Source organism: Portunus trituberculatus, unplaced genomic scaffold (assembly GCF_017591435.1).
Source record: "Portunus trituberculatus isolate SZX2019 unplaced genomic scaffold, ASM1759143v1 PGA_scaffold_454__1_contigs__length_24544, whole genome shotgun sequence".
Classification (NCBI taxonomy): domain Eukaryota; kingdom Metazoa; phylum Arthropoda; class Malacostraca; order Decapoda; family Portunidae; genus Portunus; species Portunus trituberculatus.
This window is the reverse complement of record NW_025541622.1, coordinates 1-8,842: the sequence shown is the minus strand read 5'-3', so window position 1 is coordinate 8,842 and position 8,842 is coordinate 1. Positions and strand designations below refer to the sequence as shown.

The 8,842-nt window shown below is 40.0% G+C and overlaps 1 long non-coding RNA gene across 1 annotated transcript; it reads right to left on the bottom strand.

Annotated features, from left to right (window-relative positions):
• Window positions 1-620: 620 nt before the first annotated feature.
• On the bottom strand, window positions 621-3,312 carry LOC123500641. Its single transcript, XR_006673423.1, has 4 exons — window positions 2,851-3,312; window positions 1,868-2,164; window positions 1,205-1,261; window positions 621-914 (listed from the first exon to the last, which is right to left on the bottom strand). It is a non-coding gene; the product is annotated as an uncharacterized LOC123500641 (long non-coding RNA).
• Between the last annotated feature and the right edge of the window lie 5,530 nt (window positions 3,313-8,842).

Genomic DNA, 8,842 nt, shown 5'->3' with positions numbered 1-8,842 from the left:
CTTTTCTAGACTCTTCAGAAATTAACTCACTTCCATTCTTATTTTAGTGACATGAGGTCATTTTGACACAGAGGATAGTCTAACTTTCTTAGCATTATTATCAATACTATAATACTGCTCTTAACCTTAAAAGGAATTGAGGAACTACATTCTATAACTTCAAGAAACTGAAGTGCTATATTCACCAATAGGGGTTGAATCCATTTCACTGGATTCTGTTACATTCCAGACATCTTGTGCAAGATGGCGTACAAAACACAGTGACGCCCGGTCTTCAGTATCATACACTGTCTTGCAGTGACCACAGGAGTACCTGATGAGCATGGGTATATATTAGAACTTTTGCAAGATTTCCTCTTCCTTTTAATGAGTAACAATCTATCATTTATCATACCAGTACTGATTCATAACCTTAGACAAAGTTTAGTTTGCAAACAGATAAAACAGTAATAAGAAAAGAAAAAAACTAATAAAGTTAACTTAATTCCTATCCCTTCTCCCCATTCATAAGTATGGTGTTGTAGTGGGTGAATGTGTTAATGATAACGAGTCTTAGGTATTTACAGTTTCTTAGACATGGGCTTCCTTCAAACAGAATAGGATTTAAGTCAAACACATTGTACCCTTAGCTAGATTTACTGGTTTCTGTTACTTTTGTCCTTAGCAATAAAACCAAAAACATTATCAGCTTAGTTTCTGAAGTTAGAACTAATGATGCCAGCAGTGTTCAGGCAGCAGATGATGCTGGGAAAGTGGCAGAGGCAGCCCAACAGAGAGAAGTGGTGACCGAGGCAGTGGGTGTTGAGGAGGAGGCACCTGCCACACCACATCCAGCACCAGTGATGTGGCACCAACAGGGGCCAGACTTGCCTGGTACATCACTGGTCTATGTGGATGAGGAGGAGATCATCCACCTGCAGAAGAAAAGGAAGCTTGACCTTGCGCTCCTTTAAGAATCTATAACGGGTCAGGAAAGGAAGCAAGAAGCAGAACAGGCTAAGTACATGTACTACACACAAAAACTAGAGTACCAGAAACAAACAAATAAAAATAGTAATAAAGATATAAATAATGTACTATTTGTTTTTGTTTGTAACCAATCAACCAAATATTAGTGTTAACACAAAATTAACTGCAGTTTCTATATGCTCAACCTACAATCTACTTACTTCAGGTATGGGAGTAAAAAAAAAAAACTACTTACATGAGATTAACACCAATCTCAGCAGTCATGACACTGGTGTCTCATCACTCAGCAATGCTGTAAAAGAAAGACATTGATTTACTGCTTGATGTTGTATCACACATATATATATATATATATATATATATATATATATATATATATATATATATATATATATATATATATATATATATATATATATATATATATATATATATATATATATATATATATATATATATATATATATATATATATATATATAGATAGATATATAGATAGATAGATAGATAGATAGATAGATAGATAGATAGATAGATAGATAGATAGATACAGAACAATTGATAATGTAGTCAATGCCACACTCATAAAAATAAGTGAAAAATAATTAAGAGAGAATCATTTAAGTTAGTTGTGAAAGTGTGTTAATTATTTTTTTAGATGTTGCTGAGATACACATTCATCATAATCCATTTAAATATTGTAAGGCTGAACAGTGATACTGTGGTATCTGTGAAGAACTGTGGGTGACTGGCAGAGAGTGAGACAAGGAAGATGAAATCACCAACATAACAGTGCACACACAACAAAACAAGACATATAAATATAAATAACAAAGTGACAGAGGAGAAAAAACTGAAGAATGCTACTATAATCAGCATTATGGGTTGTGTTACTTACTTTAAGTGAAGCACAACAAATTCATCCCTGTAAAGGATTCCTTCATGGCGACTTTGAACTTTCTGTGCTGGGGGTCGCTCCTCATTGCCTCCATCCTCGGCTGCAGCAAGATGTTCTTCTTCCTCAGGAAGAATGATGTTTCTTGCTTTGCAGATGTTGTGCGGCAATGCACAAACCTCTACAATTTGGCAGACCTTGGGTGGAGGACCAACTTGGATTTCACTGTGTAGCATGTGAAAATGTGGCTTCAGCTGCCCAGTGCCTCTCTCAACAATGCTGCAGGTTTTCTTGTGGGCCCTGAAATTAATATAGATTTCAATCTTACAATGCAGTACTTGAAAGTGGTATGATGCATTAATTTAATTTCTGCAAACATTTAGGTTATGTCATGTATAAGGTTAAGTTAAGATTCATTGTTTGATAATGATTTGTGACATGGCAGCTTAAATATTATGAAACATATAAAAAAAAATCTCTAGTATAACATTGGTTAGGTTAATATATTCACATGAAAACTTAGAATAAAAAGAAGAAACTCTTAAATATTTGGAAATTTTCTTGTTGTATTGGTGATTCAACCAACACACCTTACATAATCATAGCCCTTTAAGGGGGATCCAAAGGGGGCAAAGCGTACACAATGTTAAATTACTTTACCTTATCGGTTGTTCTGGTCAAGTTTCAAAATGTTAAGTTACTCTACCTTAATGAAGGATGATGCTAACCCAATGAGGAGGTTACAAAATGTTAGGTTAGGTTACTTCATCTTATGGAGGAATCCAGTATGGTAGGGGGGGAGGGTCAAGATTGTGTGAAACTGCAATAATACTTCCAAATTACCTAATTCATTAATTTAGCACTTTATATTAGTTTATATGAAAAAGTGTAACTATAGGAGGTAAATAATTAGTTTTGTGTTTAGTGTGATGTGGGGTAATTAATTAGATAACTCTTTATCTAAATTTTACTACTCAGTAACTTACCTGTTATAAGAAGACTGTGCTCCAGGCTGTGGTCTGAGGTATGGAGTCAGTAGCCACTTCTTGCTGGGATAGCCACTATCTCCCAGTAAGTGACACCCAGCTGGGACGATGCCGCTGTCAAATATCGTGCAGAGTCCACTTTGAGCAAGTATTCTTGCATCGTGAACCAATCCCGGCCACTTTCCAACCACATCAATAATGTGGTATCAAGCATCAAACACAAACTGCACGTTGATGCTGTGGTATCTCTTCCTGTTGACAAACTCTACCTTATACTCTCTAGGAGCCACAATCATCACGTGCGTCCCATCAATGGCACCAATCTTTCCTATAGTGAGGTACCGCAGTGAAGATAACTTGCATCTCGGGGAGAGAGGCCTTGTTCCTTGCAGTTGGTCTCTTCAGCCTTTCCCGCACCAAATTTGTCACGAAAATTATACCAGCAGGATCCTGCCAATACCTCTTCACCAGCTCACAGTCATCTAGCTCATTCAAGACGTCCTTCCTCTTACGAAACAACCGTCTCTGTCGCAGGTGGTGGCGGTACGGTTCCTATCGGACGCATCTTTAGGGCTTATGATGCCGTCTTAAGGATTTAAGACTCGAATTCCGCCATTTTTGTGATTTAGGACGACTTCTTACTATTAGGACGTCATCTTAGTGTTTATAAGTACGGGCCTAGACTCCTTCCCTACCAGACATACAGGTACAGTGCGAAACAAGTCGTCCTCTGGTTCTCTGGAGTGGTAAGGTTTCATTAGATTAATATGAACTAGTTGGGAATCCTTACGACGGTCAGGAGTGTGGACCACATAATTTAATGGACTTAGTTTTTGAGCCACAACATAAGGTCCCATGAACTTACTGTGAAGAGCATTGCCTGGAGTGGGGAGAAAAAGTAAAACCTTGTCTCCTGGTTTGAAACTTCTCATGACAGATTTGGGAAGAGAATTCTGTTACATTTTATTTTGAGGTTTGAGGAAGTTTGATTTAGCAAAAGATCTGACTTCACTGATTTTATTCTTAAGGTTACTGATGTAGTCAGACACACTGGGGCTTGAAGGAGTATTTTGAGTAAACCATTGATCCTTTAATATTTTTAGAGGCCCCCTGATCTGTCTACCATAGAGTAATTCAAAAGGAGAGTAACCTAAAGAATCTTGAGGAGATTCTCTTAAAGCGAAGAGAAGGAAAGAAATACTTTCATCCCAGTCTCCTTGATGTTCCAAGCAATACTTCTTCATCATGGATTTTAATGTTTGGTGAAACCGCTCCAGACAGCCTTGGGATTGGGGGTGGTAAGCCGAGGAGGTAACATGGTCGATGTTTAGGTCATTCACTATCTGTTTGAAAAAATGGCTAGTGAAATTGCTACCCTTGTCAGACTTAATTTGTTTTGGAATTCCTACCGAGGTGAAAAAAATGTATTAGATGTTTTACAATGGTCCTTGATGTGATGTTCTTAAGAGGGAATGCTTCAGGGTACCTGGTAGTGGGATCCATGAGGGTTAACAAATACTGATTCCCTCGTTTGGTTTTGGGTAAGGGCCCTACGCAGTCTAGAATGATCTTTTTGAAGGGCTCCGTCTGAACTGGAATAGGCGTCAGAGGAGCTGGCACAAGGCGTTCGTTAGGCTTACCCACAATTTGACATATGTGACATGTTTTTACATAGTGTGACACATCCTTTTTTCATTCCTGGCCAAAAAAAATGTTGAAGAGCCTTCTTGTAGTTTTTTTTGGATGCCTAGATGACCTGACAATCCATCATGAGCTAGTTCTATAATGGCTGGTCTTACAGACAAGGGGATGACAACTTGATGTGTTTCTGACCAGGTGTCTAGTTGTTTCAGTTCAGGAGATCTGTAGGCACGCATCAGGACTCCTTCCTGATAATAAAAACAAGGCAATTTTGACATATCCTTTGTCTCACTGGCAACATGTCTGATCTTAGCCAAAGTGATATCCTGTTCCTGAGCATTAATCAAATTCTCCTTTGAAATGATGTTATAGTACAAGTTGTCAGTAAAGGCAATCATTGGTGGAGGAGGTGGTGAAAGGGCAGGGGACTTGGACTGAAACCTGGTGACTGCACACACTGGGAAGAAGTAAGGGGATGTTTCGTCCAGGGTCTTAGTGGGACTTTCTGTTAAGGGAGAATCAAGAACAATTAAGTTTGAAACAGCAAAGTTACCCGCAAGATCGTTACCCAGTACGAGATGTACCACCGGTACTGGCAGTTCACCAGGTTTAATGGCTACCTCAACCTCTCCTGAAATGAAAGGGCACTGTAAGCTAATATTAGCCAAGGGATAGGAGAGCTGCGATTCGAGACCTGTAAGGATCACCTTCTCCCCAGTGAAAGCCTGTTTGAGGTTAGGGATGACATCTACCCTTAAGATGGATTGGGCAGCACCTGTATCACGCAGAACCTTGACATTTATTGCCTTGTCTTTACCATCAGTCAGGGACACTTTACCTTGATACATGTACGAGTCATAAAGTTCTAGAGGAGAGTTGACAGGGTTAGCTAGGGCCACTGGTTTCTTGTTCTCAAATGTGTTAGGTTTAGGGGCCACAAAAGAAAGTTGACGTTGTGAGGCCTTGGAATTTGGGTGTCTACATTTTTGGATCGTGTGTCCTGGTTTATTACAGTATGTACACCAAGAGGAATTATATGCATTTGGCGAGAATCCTGTCGGCTTACAACCTGCGCCCCCAAAACCTTCCCCAAAGGAGGACCTAACATTAGATAGTGAACCACGACCTCTACTACCCAGGGATCCCATCAACATAGCAAACGCATCTGCCACTTTAGCGGCAGACATAAGATCACTCTCTCCCCGTTCTTCCACATGCCTCAGAATATTAAAGGGTAACTTATTCTTCCATTTTTCCAAGACCATTAGATTGAGGAACTCCGAAAAGGTGGTAATGTTAAGAGCGGCTAACCATTTCTTACATTGTCTTAGTTTTTCACTAGCAAATTCAACATAGGTGTGAGAGTCTGGTTTTACATACTTTCGAAACTGTTGTCTGTATCCATCAGAAGTGATAGAGTAGGCGTCTAGAATGTTACCTTTGATCTCTTCATATTCTACCTCATCACTAAGGCCGTTGTATACCCTATAAGCTTTTCCTACTAGTTTAGGGACAAGGAGAGACACCCACTGATCCTTGGGCCATTTAGGTAGGTGTGTAATAAGTGTTATCCAAGTGTTGGGATCATCATATGTTCATGCGAACCCTCAATCCCCTCACTTCGCGGATAATTTTTCTCGCTAGTTAGAATCGGCCATTTTAACTAGTCTCTCAGACTAATCCGCCTCCTTATCAATAACAAGTATCAGTACAATTCGCTCCTCTTCTCAAGTCTCGTAACTAGAGTAATCCGGATCCCTCTTAATGCCGTAACTCTCTAGTTTACCCCTCATTAGTGATTGTACTCATAAGTGTTTGCTTAAGTATAATCTAGGTAATTTCCAAGGTTGCCTTTATTATCACTCTGCCAAGTTCCTCACTTAAGTAATTCGCTTATCATTTTTTTTTTTTTTTTGGTGGTTTAACGTCTATTTAATATGGCTTCCGCTCAGTTTAACGTTGAAGATTTTTGTGCCGACCCTTCTCTGGAACAACTTAAAGATGCTAATATAAAGAAGGTCCAATGGAAAGCCATCGCTAAACATTTTGATGTTCCCATCACGTCTCAGATGACTAAAGAGGTCATTAAGAATGTAGTTGTTGAACATCTAGTGCAATGTCAGTTGCTAGGAAATGCCATAGAAGAGTTAACTCCCATGTCAGCCTCTACGAGGACTATAATACACAGTCCCCAGAAAGAACAGGATAAGAGTAGGATAAGTCAGTGGGAAATTGAGAAGCTTTAACTAGAATACCGGATGCATGAAAAACAAATGCAACTACAAGCAGAAAAAGAAGCAAAAGAAATGCAACTACAGGAAAAACAAATGCAACTACAGGCAGAAAAAGAAGATAAAGACAAAGAGAGAGAATTTCAGTTACAACTTAAAAGGCAGGAGAAAGAGTTAGAAATTCAGGAGTTAGCCCTACGAAATGACGCTAAGTTTAGAGGGGAAGAAATAGATATAAAGAAAAAGTTAGCAAGCTTTAGTCCTGCTACAGCTGCTCCGCTAGTTCCCTTTTTTGATGAATCTGATGTTGACGGGTTATTTCGCGCTTTTGAGAGCATTGCTAATAGGAATAAATGGCCCAAGGATCAGTGGGTGTCTCTCCTTATCCCTAAGCTAGTAGTAGTTTGCTTTGTTGATGGGATCCCTGGGTAGTAGAGGTCATGGTTCACTATCTAATGTTAGGTCCTCCTTTGGGGAAGGTTTTGGGGGCGCGGGTTGTAAGCCGACAGGATTCTCGCCAAATGCATATAATTCCTCTTGGTGTACATACTGTAATAAACCAGGACACACGATCCAAAAATGTAGACACCCAAATTCCAAGGCCTCACAACGTCAACTTTCTTTTGTGGCCCCTAAACCTAACACATTTGAGAACAAGAAACCAGTGGCCCTAGCTAACCCTGTCAACTCTCCTCTAGAACTTTATGACTCGTACATGTATCAAGGTAAAGTGTCCCTGACTGATGGTAAAAACAAGGCAATAAATGTCAAGGTTCTGCGTGATACAGGTGCTGCCCAATCCATCTTAAGGGAAGATGTCATCCCTAACATCAAACAGGCTTTCACTGGGGAGAAGGTGATCCTTACAGGTCTCGAATCGCAGCTCTCCTATCCCTTGGCTAATATTAGCTTACAGTGCCCTTTCATTTCAGGAGAGGTTGAGGTAGCCATTAAACCTGGTGAACTGCCAGTACCAGTGGTACATCTCGTACTGGGTAACGATCTTGCGGGTAACTTTGCTGTTCCAAACTTAATTGTTCTTGATTCTCCCTTAACAGAAAGTCCCACTAAGACCCTGGACGAAACATCCCCTTACTTCTTCCCAGTGTGTGCAGTCACCAGGTCTCAGTCCAAGTCCCCTGCCCTTTCACCACCTCCTCCACCAATGATTGCCTCTACTGACAACTTGTACCATAACATCATTTCAAAGAATTTGATTAATGCTCAGGAACAGGATCTCACTTTGGCTAAGATCAGACATGTTGCCAGTGAGACAAAGGATATGTCTAAATTGCCTTGTTTTTATTATCAGGAAGGAGTCCTCATGCGTGCCTACGGACCTCCTGAACTAAAACAACTAGACACCTGGTCAGAAACACATCAAGTTGTCATCCCCTTGTCTGTAAGACAGACCAGCCATTATAGAACTAGCTCATGATGGATTGTCAGGTCATCTAGGCATCCAAAAAACCTACAAGAAGGCTCTTCAACATTTTTTGGGGCCAGGAATGAAAAAGGATGTGTCACACTACGTAAAAACATGTCACATATGTCAAATTGTGGGTAAGCCTAACGAACGCCTTGTGCCAGCTCCTCTGACGCCTATTCCAGTTCAGACGGAGCCCTTCGAAAAGATCATTCTAGACTGCATAGGGCCCTTACCCAAAACCAAACGAGGGATCAGTATTTGTTAACCCTCATGGATCCCACTACCAGGTACCCTGAAGCATTCCCTCTTAAGAACATCACATCAAAGACCATTGTAAAACATCTAATACATTTTTTCACCTCGGTAGGAATTCCAAAACAAATTCAGTCTGACAAGGGTAGCAATTTCACTAGCCATTTTTTCCAATAGATAGTGAATGAGCTAAACATCGACCATGTTACCTCCTCGGCTTACCACCCCCAATCCCAAGGCTGTCTGGAGCGGTTTCACCAAACATTAAAATCCATGAAGAAGAAGTATTGCTTGGAGCATCAAGGAGACTGGGATGAAAGTATATCTTTTATTCTCTTTGCTTTAAGAGAATCTCCTCAAGATTCTTTAGGTTACTCTCCTTTTGAATTACTCTATGGTAGACAGATCAGAGGGCCTCTCAAAATATTAAAGGATCAAT